Source organism: Terrapene carolina, unplaced genomic scaffold, assembly GCF_002925995.2.
Source record: "Terrapene carolina triunguis isolate 2854851 unplaced genomic scaffold, T_m_triunguis-2.0 Scaffold517, whole genome shotgun sequence".
Classification (NCBI taxonomy): domain Eukaryota; kingdom Metazoa; phylum Chordata; order Testudines; family Emydidae; genus Terrapene; species Terrapene triunguis.
In genome coordinates this window covers 5,055,201-5,073,448 of record NW_020664868.1, presented here as the reverse complement: position 1 = coordinate 5,073,448, position 18,248 = coordinate 5,055,201, and the positions used below count along the sequence as shown (strand labels likewise).

The following is an 18,248-nucleotide window of genomic DNA, read 5'->3' as shown; positions in this document are numbered from 1 at the left end:
ACCTGCCACTGCCCCCACACAACACAAAGCCCCTCCCCACACAGCGCTGCTGTCCCCCCCAACCCTCACAGCCCTTGTCCCTCAGTACTACAAGCTCGCTATATTGGTGCAGTAAAGGTGCCCCCAAATCCCAGCCTGAGCCCCTCACAGCCCCCCCACCAATGTGCCCTGAATGCCCCTGTGCTCTCAGAGCTGCTGTCCCGAGCGGGCCAGGCCCAAGGAGCCAATCACATTAATGAGCTCAGACAGCTCAGAGCAATTTGGCACCAGGAGCTCACAGATGGACACCAGCAGCAAACCCTGCAGACCAGGGGTGCCCCCCCCAGAACCACGGGGGGCCAGGCACTCAGCACCCTATGGCCCCACATATTGGGCACCCCCCTTCCCAGCACTGCTCAGCACCCCACGGCTCCACAGGCCGGGTACCCCCCCAGCACCACGGGGAGCCCAGCGCTCAGCACCCCACGGCCCCGCAGGCCGAGTACCCCCCCACCGCCACGGGGAGCCCAGCGCTCAGCACCCCATGGCCCCACAGGCCAGGCACCACCTCCCAGCATCCCACAGGCTGGGCACCTCCTTCCCAGCACCCCACAGCCCTGCAAGTTGACATCTCCTTCCCAGCACCACGGGGGGGGGGCCAGCGCTCAGCAACCCACAGCCCCGCAGGCTGGGCACCATCCCCCAGCACCCCACGGCCCCACAGATTGGCCCCTCCTGTTAACACCCACGTAGCCGTAGGACAAAAAGGAGGTTAGTGGGTTACAGATTATTGTAATAAACCATAAACTCAGTGTTTTTATTGAGACCATGACTTTTAGTGTCTAGTAAAGTTATGAATTAAGGTCCCAGGCTTGTCTTTCAGAAGTGTTGAGGAAGTTTCCTTTGAGGATGAGGAAGGAGAGTTCACATAAAGAGTCACCATGCTGTGAAAAGTGTTCACCCACAGCCAAGGGTGTTTTTGTCTTTTATCGTTTTCCTCTGTGAGTTCATTCGAGAGCGCAGTGACTGTCTGGTTTCACCCGCACAGTAATTGTTGGGGCGGTTAGTGCACATGTTGTGATAGACGTGTAGGATCCATGGATCTGGAAAGGTGGGTTGGGGTGGAGATATGGCTGCAGGTTTTGAATCTGTTGTTCTGGCAGGGTCTGGTGCTGCTTTGAGTTGGTGGGTCCTGCTCTGTGGGGAGCTTGCCTCTTATGATGATCTTGGAGAGGCTGGGGGGTTGTTTGAAGGCCAGAAGAGGGGGTTCAGGAAAGATTTCTTTCAGAGTGGGGGCCCCATCGAGTAAGGATTGTAGTTACCATATGGGTGCCTGTGTGGGGGTAGGTGACAACTAGAGGTGTGCAGTCGGAGCAGATTTATTTCTGCCTGTTCCATGGTGTGTGATCTACTTCCCTGGTGGAGTGTCCTTGTTTGATGAAGGTGGTTTTGAGTGTGTTAAGGTGTGTATCCTGGACTCTCTTCACAGCATATTCTGTGGTATCTGAGAGCCTGGCTGTAGCTAACAGATTTCTTGGTGTTTGGGGTGGTTACAGGATCTGTGAAGGTAGGTGTGGGGATCCGTGGGTTTCCTGTGTATAGTTGGCTGTAGAGTTCCATTGCTGAAGCGGATTGTGGTGTTCAGGAAGTTGATGCTGGTGTGGGAGCATTCTTGAGAGAGTTTAATGGACAGGGATGGGAGGGGGAGTGGCTGCTGAAGTTGTGGTGGAAACCTATGAGGGAGTTTAGGTTGTCTGTCCAGAGGATGAAAATATCATGGATGTATCTCAGGTATATCATTGGCTTTTGTGGTGCATTTGTCCAGAAATTCTTCTCCATAGGGCCCCATGAAGAGGTTGGCATATTGGGGAACCATCCTAGCGTCCATGGCTGTTCCCATGGTTTTTGACAAAGTGTTGTTGAATGAGAACTGTTCTGGGTGAGGATGAAAGGGATGAAGTTGTTGATGTGCTTGGGATGGACAGCTGAGGGTTGTCCATTGTCTTGTAGATATTTGAGGCAAGCACCTAGGCCATCACAGTGAGGGATAGTGGTGTGTAGGGAGGTGACATACATGGTGACAAGGGTGGTGTTCAGAGGGAGGCTGTTATTGTTGCAGAATTTCTGGAGGAAGTCTATTGTGCCCTGGGGGAAGCCGGACCTTTGTGTACCGAGTGGTTTGAGGATGGTTTCTAGGAGTTCGGATATTCCTTCAGTAAGAGTGCCAGGGCTGACAGGTCTGCCTGAGTTCCCTCATTTGTGCATCTTGGGAAGCACACAGAAGGTCCCTGGGGTGGGTTTATGGGGGATGAAGTTGTAGAGTTTCCCTGGGAGTTGTTTGGGGAAGGATTTGATTATATCCTTAAATTCCTGGGTGAATTGTGGTGTGGGGTCATCTTTGAGTACTTTATAGCAGTTGGTGTCAGAGAGCTGTCGGTTGGCCTCTCTCTATCTGCTACTCTGATCACTATCTGATATTGTCCTCTCAGCAGTGGAGAGGCTGGGGTGGATGTGATGTTTGTTGATTGCAGAGTCATTTTTTCCCCTGAAGCAAGCAATGTAATGATCAAATGTGTGGTTTTGTCCACTGTGGGGTGTCCAGGCGGGCTCCCCACAGAGCAGGACACACCAACTCAAAGTGGCACCAGACGCTGCCACAACAACAGATGCAAAACCTGCACCCCTAGCTCCACTGCTATGATGGTCCCTACTCCACACAACACACCTTTCAAGGTCCATGGGTCCTGGACATGCCTAGCACAATACATGGTGTAACCTCATCCAGTGCACTAAACGCCCCAATAATATTAATGCGGGTGAAACCAGACAATCCCTACGCTCGTGTCATAACTATAAAGGAAGGGGTAACAGCTCTCCTGTGTACAGAGACTCCAAATCCTTTTACCTGTAAAGGGTTAAGAAGCTCGGGTAACCTGTCTGACACCTGACCCTAAGGACCAATAAGGGGACAAGATACTTTCAAATCTTGGGGGGGGGGAAAGGCTTTTGTTTTGTGTCCTTTGTTTAAGGGGTTGTTCGCTCTTGGGACTGAGAGGGACCAGACATCAATCCAGGTTCTCCCCATCTTTCTAAACAAGTCTCTCCTATTTCAAACTTGTAAGTAAAAAGCCAGGCAAGGCGTCTTAGATTTATTTTGTTTTCTCAACTTGTAAATGTACCTTTTACCAGAGTGTTTATCTTTGTTTGCTGTACTTTGAACCTAAGACAGAGGGGGGTCCTCTGAGCTCTTTAAGTTTGATTACCCTGTAAAGTTATTTTCCATACTGATTTTACAGAGATGATTTTTACCTTTTTCTTTAATTAAAAGCCTTCTTTTTAAGAACCTGATTGATTTCTCTTTGTTTTAAGATCCAAGGGGGTTTGGATCTGTATTCACCAGGAGTTGGTGAAAGGAAGGAGGGGGGAAGGGTCAATTTCTCCTTGTTTTAAGATCCAAGGAGTGTGGATCTGTATTCACCAGGGAATTGGTGAAGGTCTCTCAAGGCTCCCCAGGGAAGGGAATTCTTGAGATGGTGGCAGCGGACCAGAGCTAAGCTGGTAGATAAGCTTAGAAGTTTTCATGCAGGCCCCTACATTTGTACCCTAAAGTTCAAAGTGGGGATACAGCCTTGACAGCTCGCGAATGAACTCACACAGAAAAATGATAAAAGACAAACAGCACATCACCCGTGGGTGAACACTTTTCCCAGAATGATCACTCCGTACCTGACCTCCCAGGCCTTGTGCTCACAGGAAACCTGCACAACCCTTTCAAAAGATGAGCCTGGGAGCTTAAATTCATAACTTTACTAGACACTAAAAATCATGGTCTTAATAAAGACCCTGGATTTATGGCTTATTTCAACAATCTGTAACCCACTAACCCCCCTTTTTTATCCTCTGGCTACAGGGCTACACGGGCCACTTCACCTTGAATGGTCTCTTAGAACATGGAGAGACACAATATCCTGGGAACCACACAGCTACAATAGAATGTGTGTTAACTACTTATGCCAAACAATCTGGTCCACCTTTTATTTAGTTGTGACCCTCAGAACCTTTCCCAGCCCTGAAGAAGAGCTCTGTGTTGCTCAAAAGCTTGTCTCTCTCACCACCAGAAGTTGGTCCAATAAAACATATGAAAAACTATTTCACTAGAGAGTGGTAAAGCACTGGAATGGGTTACCTAGGGAGGTGGTGGAATCTCCTTCCTTAGAGGTTTTTAAGGTCAAGCTTGACCGAAGCCCTGCCTGGGATGATTTAGTTGGGGATTGGTCCTGCTTTGAGCAGGGGGTTGGACTTGATGACCTCCTGAGGTCCCTTCCAACCCTGATATTCTATGATCCACCTTGGCTCTCTAAAGTGCCAGGTAAGATTTAAGGCTATAAGTGCTACATTGGCGCATCTGGTGAAGAGGCTCTCTGCTGACGGGAGAGAGCTTAGGTTGGTGTAACTTACATCACTCAGGGGGGTGACTTATTCACATCCCTGAGCGACATCAGTTATACCAAAGTAAGTGGTAATGCATCTCTGGCTCTGTGAGCTCAGCTCTTAACACAGTCACCTGAGACCTCAGTCCATTGTCGCCCTCCAGCAGAGCCTTGCTGAGTTCACATGCTCGGTTTCTGCGGATCCTCCATGGGTTTCAGCCAGTCCTTAACCACCAACCCCTCAGATCTCCTGCTTTGCCCCACGAGCAGTTTAACCCTTCGGCACCAACTGGGCAGCAATACCAAGTCAAATACGTCACTGCCATGCACACCATTCATACAAATATTACAGAAAATTCCCATTTCTGTCACACGTGGCTAACTGGAAATCCATAGTTTCCTAGCGTTTGACTTCGCAACAGCAATCTTCTTGTAGTGAATGTGTGGGGGGGGTAGGGTGACCAGACAGCAAGTGTGAAATCTCGGGACAGGGAGTGGGGGGTAATAGGAGCCTATATAAGAAAAAGACCCCAAAATCGGGACACCTGGTCACCCTACTGTGGGGCATCTCCTAAGTGTTTATAAAGGCAAACTGAAAACTTGAGTCCCATCCTATGGAACTGAACTGAGCCCCTCCTCGGTCACAGGCCAGGCTGAGACTTTTACATCCACCACAAGACGCTCTACCTTTTGAGCTAATGGGGTCACTGGTAGCAGTAGGAGACTGTTATCCTCCATGTGGACCAGCCACCAGAGGGGGATGAGATTCACGCTTGCCCGTGGGGGTCACTACTATTTGCTGACAGCAGAGGACTGGTGAGACTCAGGACTCCTGGGTTCCATTTCAGGCTGGGGAGGGGAGGGGTGGGGAAGGGGCTGTAGTAGTTATAAACCCTTCTGCCCCTGTGCCCCCAGTCTGTCCCTACCCCCTCTGCTTCCACCCTTCCTCTTGGGCTCCTGTCTTTGTTCCCCACGGTCAGTCTCTCCTGCTGCTATCCCCGCAGGCTGTCCTCACCCTTCTCCCCCCAACCTGGGCCCAGCACGGGGGCACTGACAACGCAGGAGAGATGGTCTCCGGGCTCTCAGGTCTGGGGCAGCCCTTGGCATAGGGGGCCAGATGAGTGGGGGGCAGAGAAAGTGCATTGGTTAGCAGGGGCGTCGGCTGATGAGCCAGTTGGCTGGGGGTGCTGGGGGGCAGAGAAGGGTGCTGGTTAGTGGGGGCCGAGGTAAGGTGCCAGCAGGCAAGGAGGAGGGTGGCCCTTGGCATGGCACAACGATAACGCTGAATCCACACCAGCCATTTCCTTGGGTGAGGGCCACACTCCCGAGGGGGGAGAGACTGGCAGCTGCAGCTCTGTGGCAATCGCTGCGATCTCCCTGGAAGTAAGTAAGTAAGTAGGTGTGTGTGTCTCAGCCTCACATCGGCCACGGGCTCAGTACACCGAGGCTCCCCGGCATGCGACCCCCGGGCCCCGCTCCCCTGCTGGGCTCGGGGGAGCCAGGCAGCCCCGGCGTCTGGTTCTACCCCAGCTGAACAAGCGTCCCCCCCCCTGCGGGCTGGGTTCGGGGTCAGCAGGAAGGGGCGGCGCACAGCGAGCTCAGGTGTTCGCCTGCAGGGCCTGGCTCCTACAGAGCCCTCCGCACTGCAGAAGGCTCCCGGGGCAGTACCAGCCCTGGCCCTGCCCCAGCCCACAGAGCACGCAGGCCTGGCAAGGTGAGAGGCCCAGCGCCTCGTAGCTGCCATTCACGGGCCCTGAGCCTCACAATGGCTGGGCCCACTGCAGGCAGGCCAGGCTGCCCTCCCCTGACACACAGGCCTGGACAGTGATAGGGTCCTGCTCCCCAGGGGCTCCCAGTCTGAACTCCACAGGCCCAAACCTGCTGGCACAGGGGGCATCATGGCCCCAGCATTGCCTCAGGCTTCTCCCTTCCAGCCTCAGCCTGGCATCTGGAACCTCAGTAGCATGGCCTCACAGTGCTACGGCTGGCGCTCATCCTGCAGCGACACCCTTCAGGGCCCCAGGGCTTTGGAGCTGTGCTCCGGCTCCGCTCCGGCTCCGGGCAAAAACCTGCAGCTCCACTGCTCCGGAGCTGCTCCGTGCTCCAGCTCCAGGCTCCGCTCCAAAGCCCTGCTTCAGGCCACTAAATGACACAACATTGGCCCTCGCCTCCTTCCCACCTGCCCTGGCAGGACAGGGCAGAGAAACAAAAATGATGAAAGGTCTAGAGAATATGACCTACGAGGGAAGATTGAACAAACCCAATTCTTTCAGTCTGGAGAAGAGAAGGCTAAGAGGGGACATGATAACAGTTTTCAAGCACATAAAAGACTGTTACAAGGAAGAGGGAGAAAAATTGTTCTCTTTAATGTCTGAGGACAGGACAAGCAATGGTCTTAAATTGCAGCACAGGTGGTTTAGGTTGAACTTTAGGAAAGCTTCCCGTCAGGGTGGTTAAGCACTGGAATAAATTACCTAGGGAGGTTGTGGAATCTCCGTCACTGGAGGTTTTTAGGAGCAGGTTGGACAAACACCTGTCAGGGACAGTCTAGAGAATACTTAGTCCTGCCACAAGTGCAGGGGACCGGACTAGATGACCTCTCAAGGTCTCTGCCAGTCCTAGGATTCTATGACTCGGGGGCAGGAGCCGAGGCAGTGCCCGGGGCCATGGGTTCGGGGCAGAAGGGAGGTATTGCCAGTACAGCGGAAGAGTGGAATATCACACAAGAAGATCTTGATGACATTGAAAACTGGAGTAATAGAAATGGGATAACATTTAATAGTGCAGAGTGCAAGGTCATGTACTTAGGTACTAACAACAAGAATTTTTGCTATAAGCTGGGGACTTATCAGTTGGAAGTGACAGAGGAGGAGAAAGACCTCGGTGTATTGGATAATCACAGGAGGACTATGTATGATGTGGCTGTGAAAAAGGCTAACACAATCCTAGGCGGCATCAGGCGAGGTATTTCCAGTAGAGACAGGGAAGTGTTAGTACCATTATACAAGGCCTTATCTGGAATATTCTGTGAAGTTCTGGTCTCCCATGTTCAAGAAAGATGAATTCAAACGTGAACAGATGCAGAGAAGGGCTACTAGGAAGATCCGAGGGATGGAAAACCTACCTTATGAGAGAAGACTGAAGGAGCTTGGCTTGTTTAGCCTGACCAAACAAAGGCTGAGGGGAGATAGGATTCCTCTCTATAAACACATCTGAGCAATAAATACAGGGAGGGAGAAAAGTTATTTAAGTTAAGGGCCAATGTGGACACTAGAACAAATGGATACAAACTGGCCATCAACAAGTTTAGGCTTGAAATTAGACCAAGGTTTCTAACCATCAGAGGAGCGAAGTTCCCGAGCAGCCTTCCAAGGGGAGAAGTGCGGGGCAAAAATCCTACCTGGTTTCAAGATTGAGCTTGGTAAGATTATGGAGGGGATGGTATGATGAGACTGCCTACAAATATCCCCAATGGCCGGAGATGGGGCATGTGATGGGGAGGGCTCTGAGTTACTACAGAGAATTCTTTCCCAGGTGTCTGGCTCATGGGTCTTGCCAACATGTCAGGGTCCATTGATCACTGTATTTGGGGTCGGGAAGGAATTTCCCCCCAGGTCAGATTGGCAGAGACCCTGGGGGTTTTTCCATCTTCCTCTGCAGCATAGGGCATGGGTCATATGCAAGTTTAAACTAATGTAAATGGTGGATTCTCTGTAACTTGAAGTCTTTAAATCAAGATTTGAGGGCTTCAGTAACTCAGCCAGAGATTCTGGGTCTATTACAGGGTGGGTTGGGGAGGTTTTGTGGCCTGTGATGTGCAGGAGGTCAGATAGATGAAGAGGAGGTTACATACCTGTAACTGGAGATTCTTCGAGAAGTGTGGTCCCTATCTGTATTCCAGTGAAGGTTATACGCATGCGCCATGTGTCCGGGACGGAGATTTTGGAAGTAGTAGTGTCCATCAGTCCGCACATGCGCCCTTGCTCAGCCTCATGGTTTAGTCTGAGGGTGGACTGACTGCACCCTCAGTTTTCATAGATTCATAGATTCTAGGACTGGAAGGGACCTCGAGAGGTCATCGAGTCCAGTCCCCTGCCCTCATGGCAGGACCAAATACTGTCTAGACCATCCCTGACAGACATTTATCTAACCTACTCTTAAATATCTCCAGAGACGAAGATTCCACAACCTCCCTAGGCAATTTATTCCAGTGTTTAACCACCCTGACAGTTAGTTCCTTCTCTCCACTGCAAGTGGCACAGATCTGCAGCAGAGGGGAAGGAGGGTGGGACTGGAATTCAGATAGGGACCACACACCTTAAAGAACCTCCAGTTACAGGTAAGTAACCTCCTCCTTCTTCAAGTGATGGTCTCTATTGTGTTCCCCTGAGGGTGATCAACAAGCAGCACCCAGTCAGGAGGAGGGTGCGAGGAAGAGGAACGGAGAACAACCGCACCGAACGAGGCATCTGCTACCAAGGCGTACTGAGAAGGTTCGTACCGAGCTCCACGGGGCCGCCCCACACGTCTGCAAGCGGCACGTCGTGAAACGTGGCCGTAGTCGATGCTTGTGCTCTTGTGGAATAGGCTTGTACCTCAAGGGGCAGAGACAGTCCTGACAACCGATAGCAGAGCGTAATGTGTGCCGAAACCCACTTAAAGATCCTCTGTGTGGAGATCGCTTGCTCCTTAATCCAGTCAGCTATCGCCATAAACAGTCTAGGGGACTTGCTGAACGGTCGAGGGAGTGAAGGCGTCGCTCCTCTGCTGAGGTGCGAGGCTTCAGAAAGAAGGCAGGTACGCGTATGGGTTGGTTGACATGAAAACAGGATACGACCTTTGGCAGAAACTTGGGGTGCAGACGCAGAGAAACCCTGTCCTTGGGGAACGTGGGATCCGCTGTCACGGCCCCCAGTTTGACTACCCGTCTCATGGAAATAATAACTACCAGGAAGGCGGCCTTCACGGAAAGGAGAGACAGGGAGCAGGAGGCCAGAGGTTCAAAGGGTGATTTCACTGAGGGTGAGAGGACGAGGGTGAGATCCCAGTGGGGGGGCGATTGGTTGGACAGGTCCGAAGGAAGCATTTCCAAGACCTGCTAGTCAAGGGGCGCATAAAGACAGAGTGCCCCTCCACAGGGGATGGAAGGCATGGATAGCGGCTACATGCACCTTGATGAAGTTGAGCGCGAGTCCTGATGCCTTCAGGGACAGAGGGCAGTCCAGAAGAAGGGGAACGTCCATGTCCTCAGGGGCAAGACCCCTCTGCCGGGCCCTGGAGGGGAAACGCTTCCACTTGGCCCAATAGGAGCCTCGTGGCCTCTTTCCTGCTACTAGAGAGGATGTCTTGCCCTGCCAACAATCAGTCCCATTCTAGTGAAGATGCCCACCTGAAAACCAAGCTTTTGGGGGCGCATCTGTGGATCGGGATGCCTGATCCTGCCTCTATGTTGCACGAGCAGCTCCGGGAACATTGGCAGTGGAAGCGGGGGACACGCTGACACACGGAGCAGGGGAAACCAGAACTGGCGAGGCCAAAATGGGGTGATTAGAATAACTGTGGCCCTCTCCCACCCGATCTTGTGGAGGACCTGAGTCAGGAGCGGTTGCGTGGGAAAGTTGTAAGAATGGCATCATGGATCAGTAGAGCCACTCTGGTTGGTACCAAGGCATGCAAGGTGTCAAGAAGCTGGTGCTGTTTGTCCTGTACCTCCTCTGGTCGAATGGGGAGGGCCTCAGACACTCTGCGTAACAGGTCCTGGAACTGGATGTCAGCCGGGAGCGAGGAGGGAACCGAAGACACAGCGGCGTCTGGAGATGACGAAGGGAACCGCTCCTGTTCCAGCAGTACTGTCGGAGCTGGGCTGAGTGGTTCATCCTCCAACACTGGTTCCGAACGCCTACTCAATAACAGCTGGAGCCATAGGTGCTGGAACAAGGGGTGCGGAGGGTTATCATCATATACAGGGTTTACAGTTTGGTTCAATGGCTCTCAGCACCCCCACTGTAAAAACTGTTCCAGCGCCCCTGGTTGGAGAGGAGAGACAAGGGACTCTTCCCTTGCTGATCGGGAAGGTTCCAGAGGTGTATACTGAGGACAGGACCCCCAGTATGGCCAAGGAGATGGATCCGTCAGATGGTGCGGAGGGCCCCAAGGAACTGGGTACCAGAGGCTCCTTTGTTGGGGAAACAGAGGGTATTGCCACTGAGTTGGTGGAGCCGTTGAATATTCGTATCTACGGTAGGGGAGGGGTGATCCCTGCCCTCTATTCGAATCCTCCAACGCTGAGAAGTCAGATGGCGGTACCGGCGGAACTGTATGGAGAAACACAACCAGAAGGAGGTGCGTCCAGGGTAGGAGAGCATACCTCTCCAGGCACTGGCTGAAGTGGAAGATGTGGAAATCTCGCCTCCTCCAAAGCAAAGAGTTCACGAGGCCCGGGCTCCGACTCCAGCCTCCCCGGCATCGGCAGTACGTGGCCCAGTCGGAACCAGAGCCAGAACGGAGCACGGCCTTAGAACCAAAGGTTCCCTTGACTCGCGGGGTGCCGAACTGGAAGGCGTATGTGGCTCGGTGGATAGAACTGGCGGATCCGACCCTCTCTGTGACTTCTTGTCGGGCTTGTGAGCCTTGGAACAAGCCGCTTCTCCGTGGCTGGAACTCGCGGAAGGCGCGTTCTCTCTTGGGCCTGGAGGAACATTCCCTGCCATGCTTATGCGCATGCTTCCCAGCCTCACGACTAGGCCCCAGCAGGGGTCCATAGCACCGGTGCCGGCCGAACCGGACCGGGTCTCTGTGGCAGGAGGTGCACTCCTGGGTTTCTCAGGCTGATGAACTGGAGGGGGGGAAATCCCAGGCTTGGGCCCGACTGCAGCCTCATGGCAACCTCCATAAGGTGGTTCTTGAGGCAGAGAGCCCGACCTGCCCGGGGACGACTTGGGAAGGAGAGGTGGATACGGCACCTGCAAGCAATGTGGGCTTCTGACAAGCAGTAAGGGCAGCGCTGCCTCGTCACTGACCGAGAATGAGCCAGGCAGGAGGTGCAGACCTTGAATCCCTGTGTCTTCTGCATAACCCCGTACCCAGGCCTGGGGGAGCGGGGCGGGACCGGTATAAATGGCATCCCAAAGTCCTTAAAATCCTAAAACGACTATTAATACTAAAACTACCGTCAAAACAACAAATTCACTATGCACGAAAAAAGAAAAAGAAAAAGACTTTTTAGTTGAGTGAGAGCCGAGAGGAGAGGCTCCGACCCGGACCACGCGGCGGTGAGATGGAACTGAGGGCGCGGTCGGTCCGCCCCACCCTTTATCACCTCGGATGAAACCATGAGGCGGAGCAAGGCAGCATGCGCAGATCAACAGATGCTACTACTTCCAAATTCTCTGGCTCCGGGCACATGGCGCTTGCGTATAACCCTCCCGGGAATACAGATAGGGACCAGCACTCCAAGAAGAACATGATAATCCCTTCTGGCATTAAAGTCTATGGGTCTATGGAGCAGTTCAGAGGCTGGGCAGAGAGATCACGCTCTGTCCGTCCATCCATCTCCAGGAGAGACCATTCCCGCCTAGGAGCTACTGAGTCAAGGGCCACTGCATGCAGACCTAGCCCCAGCCCTGAAGCGCAGCTCATGCGGGTATGGGTCTGAGGCCAGGCCCGTGCAGCCAGGAGAGCCCATGTTAGCAGGGGGCACTGATGCCAACCAGCCAACCCCAAGCGAGCAGGGGCCAGCCACCTCCAGTCCCAGCCTGTGATTCAGCCAGGAGAGTGGTGTCAGGGTGTCTGCCCTACCTGGGACCATGTGCAAAGAGCATGGCTGTGCCCAGTGCCCCGCCCGACAGAGCTGTGCTGAGCCAGCCCCAGGGCCAGCCAGGGCTTGTTGTGAGTCACTGCGGTGGCCGGCGGCATGGCCGCAGAACGAGTTACTGCGGTCTGCTGCCTCGCTGCCATGGAGTGGACTGGCCTCTGGGCTGACGCCCCAACCAGCCCTGGGACCCAGGAACCCAGATGAAGCCTACAGCCAGGGCCAGAAGCAGCCAGCGTCCCCTCCCCCAAGAGAGCTGACGGCATTGGCAGCAGCCTGGGTGCTTTGCACTCAGCAGCTGGCTGGGCCTGGACACGCTGAGACAAGAGCGAGCGACGGCCCAGCAAAGCCCGGGGCTGCCACGCAGCATGCAGCCGGCTACATGCTACCGGAGGGGGGGCAGAGCAGCGGGGCGGGGCTCTGGCCTGCCCTCCATCCCCAGGAACTCTGGCTTCACCGCCAGCACTGCCTCCTCCCCCGCAGCCCCATGCCCCAAGGCTAGCATGGAGCTGGACCCCAGGGCCAACAGGCAGCTGGGGAGGGGAGTTTGCATACACTGCCACCCTCCAGCCCCTGCTGCTACCAGCCTGGCGCAGCAAGGGAAAGACACGGCCGCCCGGCACGGCTCTCGCATGCGGGAGTGGTGATACTGAGAGCTGGTATGCCCCATCCCGGAGCCGCAGGGCCCCCCCATCCCAGAGCCAGCGCTGCAGGAACCCCTCCAATCTTGGCACACACCCCCCATCCCAGAGCCAGCAACCCCCCATCCCAGCGCCGCGGATGCCAAATCCCCAAAGCAGAGGCAGTATCTCAGGGTCCCCATCCCAGCACTGGTGCCATGGAAACCCCCCATGACAAAGCCGGGGGGCCAACCCTCCCCAAATGACTCTGTAGCAGCTCAGAGATCAGCGCCTCGGCTCCTCCCCAGGAAGGCAGCACCACTGCCCTGCCCAGGGAGGGTAACCCAACCCCCTCTGCCCACACCAGCTGCCTCGCTCTACGCCAGCCTCCTGGCCAGCTCGGCAAGCACCCCGCCATCTTGCCAGCCAGAGCTGGGGCCTGCTAGCCTGGATTCAGCCTCCAATGCCCACGGCGCCTCTGAGGAAGGCCTCCCCTCCCCATCAGCCCCAGACAGAGTCCTGCTCAGCGGGCGTTGGGGCCTAGAGCCGGACCAGTCCTGGGGGTCGCCTGCATCACAGGACGCTGCAGCTGTCCCTAGCCAAGGCACCGAGGACATTCGGGGTTCAGGTCAGACTTAACCCCCCTCAGGTTAGGGGCTGGGGTGAGCCCTCAACTGCTGCTCTGCAGGGATGCCCGGCAGGAGCCTGGCATCTCATGTAAACTCCACTGATTGCTGATGGCACCTCCGCTCCCCCTTTCTCACACCCCTCAGACCAGCAGGTGAGAGCAGCCGTCCCCAAACCAGCCACACGGCTGGGGACAAGCGAGGACCGTGAGAGCGGGCAGCTCTCCCCAGAGAAACCCCCCCCCCCCCCCCCCCCCCCGCCGGAGGACCACCGCCCCCCCAGGGTGAAGAGCATCAGGGGAAATGACCATAAAAGACCCCACTTCCCCCCAGCCCAGGCTCCCACGAGCTCTCCCGGGCAGGGGCGCCTGAGCTGTCGCTCCATGTCTGCACGCTCTACCGGATCCCAGGGGCGACGCTTTCTGAAAGGCCCCTTTCAAAATTAATTTAAACTCACAAGCTAATTAATGGATTTAGCGGCACTTCTCCGAGTTCACCCAGTGTGCAGGGAGGTCAGGCTGTGCGCGCTGTGCGGAACCGGTGGGTCGAGTGCCGGCTTTGAGCACCGAGCTCGACTCGCCCCGAGCCAGGGGGGGGGGGGGGGGTGCCGACTTTGGGCCCAGGCAAGGGGGTCACTGAGTGCCGGCGAGCCAGGCCCCAGCCAGGCTGCAGAGAATGGAGCCCTGGCCCAGCAGGCTGAGCTGTCGAGGTTCATTCCCAACACACCGGCCGGCTCGGGATGGGATAAGGAGACGGGAGGCTGCAGGATCCTTGGCCTTGGATCCGGCAACTCCGACGCCAACACGGCCCACGTGCAGAGCACCTGGCTGGGGCCCAGCGAGCCGAGCCGCGAGCCAAGCTGATGCCGATCTAACCCATCCCCTCCACCCATGCTCTAGGGCAGGGAGCATCCGTCCCAGGCGGCACCGAAGCAGCAGGAGCTGCAAGCGCTAGCGCCGACAAACACACGCCGGCAGCAGATCACCCCACCCTGGCCTGCCACCCGCCCACTGTGCCAGGCGGGCAGAGGCAGGCGTGTCTGGCTGGACCAGCCCTAAGCATTGCGTGGGCCCCCAGACTCAGGTGTAGCTACGCCAGTCCCCGCAGTCCCATGCGGCCCATTCCCTTTGGGCACCCCTTCTGAAACGCCACTGCCCCGGGGCTGGGGGGGGTCACCTGGCTTTCAACGGCATCACGTGTTTCCCAGCCACACGCGGGGCTTTCCCAGCTGCCAAGGCTGGGGCAGTGGTGCCCTGACTAGCACGGCCCAGATGGTATTTAACCAGGCGAGAGCGAGCAGCGAACACGTGTAAACACAACGCCCTCCCCTGCCCTGGGGCTCCAGGCCCTGCTAGTTGGGGCCTGCTGGCTGACAGGGTCCAAAAGCAACTGGGGGCGGGGGGCAGTGCACAGCTGGGAGGGAGGGGGTGCCAGGCCCAGACATTGCAATGGGGTGCCAGCGCTTTAAACAGGAAAGACCGGCGCCATGCCAATGGCGGGAGGAGCCCAGAGTCTGGGCAGCAGACGAGCGGGGGCAGGGCCCACAGCAGGGCACAGTCTGCTCCCACCGCCCCAGGGAGCCGGGGCGGGTGGGGCTCAGAGGGCACATTGTGCTGTGCCCCACAGGCTGTGCTGTTCTCACAGGCAGCACGTCCCCTCGGTCGCAGCAACATGGCCCCCGCACTCCGACCACCTCCGCTGGTCCCATCCCAGGCCTCCAGGAGCGGGTGCTCATGGGACAGGGCCCAGCCACAGAGCCTCAGGCCAAGATTTGTAGAAGTGTTAACGGACTTCGGTGGCTCTGTTTCTGGGAGCCCCACAGCCCTTCTGAAGGCAGGGCCCCAGGCCCCTCATGCCCACCCAACAAACAGCCCCTCACTCACTGGCTACTTCCTGAAGAGTTTGGCCTCGGGCCTTGCTCTGACCTGACAGCATCCCAGCCCCACAACCCACAGCAGCCACTCAGGAACCTCCTGGCTGGCCTGAACAATCTCCTGTAGCCCCCAGGACCCCAGACCTGGACCCCTGAGCCCCACAGCTCCCCTTATGCCCCTCAACCCTGACCCCCCGCCCCCCTCCTATCCCCGGCCAGGAATCCCCCCCCCCCCCCCCAGCTTTGCCAGTGCCCCTCAATCCCGACCCGCAGCCCCCTGCTATCCCAGCCTTGGAATGCACCCCACCCCCAGCACTGCCAGTACCCCTTAACCCCTTCCCATAGCTCCCTGCTATCCCTGCCCTGGCTCCCCCAGCCACACAGCTCTCCGGAGGCCTTCAGTCTGCCAGGCCAGTTAAGGCAGAGATGCCCAGCAATATTGGTACATTAGTGACATGGTCAGAAAACCACACTGGGAACTAGACAGACGCCCCGCTCCATTTCACTGGTGGCGTGAGCTGCAGAAACAGCCCTGGCCGGCAGCATCACCCAGCCAGTCCCTAGGGTGCACCGGCTGCACCCACTTGTGGGACCTGGAGTCCAGCAGGAGGGCGATGGGAGCAAACCCAGTCCCCAACCCTTGGCAGGGGGCGCAGGGGGGCAGTGATGCATGGGAGGCAGGCAGCAGTGCATTCTGGGATGCCAAGCACACCCTCTCAGGCAGGGGGAGGGGGAGCCCAGCACCCCAGGTGGCCTGAGTCCATACATAATGCACTGGAATTGCTGTGCAGTGACCTGCGTCCCACCAGAAGGGCAGCCGAGGCCATGGGGCTGTGCCAGGCATCATGTCAACGATGTAGGGGCCAAGTGTGGAGTGGCAGCACGTCCCAGAGAGGGCATGGCCCCCCAGGCAGCGATGAATGGAGTTTGCGCCTTGCCCACCCCACTGCCCCCATGGTGGCAAGATGTCAGCAAGGGGAGCGAGGTGCCCCATGCTATCGGCACCAAGCCCACGGCATCCCACAGCAGCTTCCTCACCCTTTGACCTGGACAGAGACAGCTTGGGAAGGCCTTTGGAGCCCAGATCACCCCCTGCAAGGGTGCTAGAGATGCCATGGCCTTGCTGGGCTGCTCTCCAGCTAGGCACCTCCTGCATCACCATGCCCATTCCTGCAGCAGTCACATGAGCCTGGCACCTCAAGCAAAGAGTCACTCCTGTGCACAAGCTAAGCAGGCTGCAATAGGCTCACAGCTTGGAAGGGAGACCTCTAGGCCAACCTCATTTCCTTCTCTGACAGGCTTGCTGGCCTAGTAGACGGGGGGACAGTAGAAGTGACATTTGAGTGAGGTGTTTGACCCAGTCTCATAAGCCAGTGGTTTTCAACCTCTTTGCATTTGCACACCACTAAAAGATTTCAAATGGAAGTGCAGACCCTAGGCACTCCCTGCAGGACCCCCTGGGCTCTGTGGACCACAGGTTGAGAACCCTGTCCTGGGCACAGTGGTCTAGATGAAATTACTGTCTGGTGGGCGCACAACTGGCTGAAAGACCAAACACCAAGAGCAGGCTCACTGCCCAGCGGGGAGGGTGTCTCTAGTGGGTCCCACAGGGTCAGTCAATATTTTCAGGGATGACTCGGATAATGCGGAGCAAACGGCTATAAACTCTGCAGAGGCCACCCAGCTGGGAGGGCAGGAAGCACTTGGAAGGCCAGGATCAGAATTCAAAGCAACCTTGACCAATTGGAGAATTGGTCTGAATTCTGACGTTTATTAAAGACAACTGCAAAATACTTCCCTTAGGAAGGAAAAATCAAACGCCCAGGGACAAAGTGGGGCCTGGCTGGCTTGACAGGATCCAGGTTCTAGAGGATCACAAACTGACTATGAGCCAACAATGGGATGCAGTTGCAAAAAGGCCAATCTCATTCTGGGTGCATTACCAGGAGTGACGTAGGTAAGGCACAAGAAGTAATTGTCCCGCTCTGCTCGGCCCTGGGGAGGCCTCCACTGAAGGTAGGACAAGTAACAGGCTTACGCTGCAGCAAGGGGGCTCTAGATTCGAGATTAGGCCAAACCTTCCTACTGTGGAAGGGGAGTTAAGCTCTGGGCTAGGTTGTGTAGGGAGGTGGTGGAAATCCCCACCATGGGAGGGACAAAGCCCTGGCAGGGTGGTCTGGGGTGACTTGGTCCAGCCTCATTGCAGGGGCTGGAGTTGATGACTTCTCGAGGTCCCTTCCAGCCTGACATTTCTACGACTGGGAGGATGGGACCAAAAGGAGATGGGGGGGGGACCCAGGTGCCAATGGGGGCAGGGCCTGCACCAGGGGCTGGGAAATCCCTCTTCTGAGAACTCTTCAGGACAGGGCACTCCAAAAGCCTGAGGTGGGGCTTGCTTAGCCCCCAAGTAGGGGCTGGATGCTGCATGGTGCTGACCCCCAATCCTTCAGTGGGGTGGAGGGAGCCCAGCGATCTGGGTTGATGCCTGGCCAGCAGCAGCAGCCAGGCTCCCTGGGGAGGCCCCCGCAGCACCAGCCCCCCCCCCCCCCCCCCCCAGGAGGGGAGCATAGGGCCTTGGGTCACCAAGGCAGCGGGTTTGGAGTCCTCAGGCCACTGGAGCTGGATTCCCAGCAGGGCTGTGTACTCAGAGGGGGAAGGGCAAGGGTATTCCCTGGAGGGAATCCCCTCACTGCCCTGCCACCCGTGCCCTGGCTGGGCAGTGGACTGGGGGGGAAGGGGGGGGAAATGACGGAGATTGTTGCAATCTCAAAAAGCTACTTCCCCAAAGCAGGACGAGCTGCTCCCAGGGACAGGGAGGCACGCGGGGTCACTGGTGGGGGAAGGGATTTAGGGACTCCTGCTCACTCAACGCCAGAGTTTGCTGGTGATGCAAGATGGCCCACCCCAGGA

The 18,248-nt window shown here is 56.4% G+C and overlaps 1 protein-coding gene across 1 annotated transcript in view; it reads right to left on the bottom strand.

Annotated features, from left to right (window-relative positions):
- MARK4 (microtubule affinity regulating kinase 4) overlaps window positions 1-18,248 on the bottom strand; it is a 45,388-nt gene that overhangs the window by 24,362 nt on the left and 2,778 nt on the right. The window lies entirely within an intron of this gene.